This window comes from Theobroma cacao, chromosome 4 (genome assembly GCF_000208745.1).
Source record: "Theobroma cacao cultivar B97-61/B2 chromosome 4, Criollo_cocoa_genome_V2, whole genome shotgun sequence".
In the NCBI taxonomy this organism is placed as follows: Eukaryota; Viridiplantae; Streptophyta; class Magnoliopsida; order Malvales; family Malvaceae; genus Theobroma; species Theobroma cacao.
The window spans coordinates 4,999,803-5,001,104 of record NC_030853.1 but is presented as its reverse complement, the minus strand read 5'-3'; positions in this window follow the sequence as shown (position 1 = coordinate 5,001,104).

Genomic DNA, 1,302 nt, shown 5'->3' with positions numbered 1-1,302 from the left:
CAACTAGTGAGAGAAAGTATTGAGGAAAGACTTTTGAGGATTCTTGAGGTGTAGAAGTGAAAAAGTATGAAAAACCCTATGACAAGGTACATATAAAAACATAAGATTTGGGGTTACCATGATTAAATCATGGAGGTTTCAAGGGAGGGTTCCATGGGAGATGGAAAACATGAAATGGAGAAGAGAGATGGGAAGAAGAAGAAGGAGCTGCTAGAAGTGAGGAGAAAGTGCTGAAAAAATGAGATATTTATCCTATAGTTAACTAAAGTTCCACTTATCAACAAAAATGCCATAACATAGTTGACTTTGCCTTCTTTCTTTCCTTTGGTTCAACTTTTTACTCTTTTGACACTGAGAAAAGGTCCATAATAAACTGGGGGTACTCAAGTCCATAAAAACTTAAAAATTTAGACTCGAGATCTAAAATGACCATTTTGCCCCTATTGTAGAAATTATCATTATTTCTATTTTCTTTGTTTATTTCATTATTATATACTTCATTCATTTATTCCTTAGGCCTACTTAGACCTTAATTGTATGAGAAAAATTCACTTCTAGGAGCTCACCAAGGAAATGACAGAACTATCCCTAATCTGCGTCATCGTGTCTACCTTCGCCACATGTTTATGAAGGTCGAGGTTTCACATTCATCCTCAATAATAATATTATTATTCAATTGTTATTTCTTCGCATGTAGAATATTTTTCTCCAAACTATTTCTGTCACGACCCAAATTTCGGGCCATGACCGGCGCAAGGGTCCAATGGACGTAATCCACTAAACCCAAGCAAACCTATTATTTATCTTACTTATAATTCCATCTAATATCACTAAGTCATATTTCATAACTTTGAATCAAAATAGTGATATACATTGCCAACTCGTACTGGCATTACTTCTTAAAAATTTACATACAATGTCTACAACATCTATTCTAATAATTTACATTAAGTTCGTCTATACAAAACAAAATAACACTCGACTTCCAACGGAGTGAGTCGGATGAATATACAGCTACTGAATGCCGAGACACCTACCAAAAGATGGACACAGGTCTATAAGGACACCTCGTCCTAGTTACCGGCTGCCTCGTGATCTGAAAACATGAATTTGAAAATGGTGAGTATAAACCCAGTGAGTGAACAAGGAAGGGAACAAGCAACAACCACAAGGGAGAATTTAAAATCATGATGCACTTGTTTCAAAACAATGCAATTTAGTTCCATTCATATTAAAAACCCCTCATTTTAAACTTAACTCATTTTGTCCTAAATGTTGGAAGTCCATGCTCAGATATGGTAG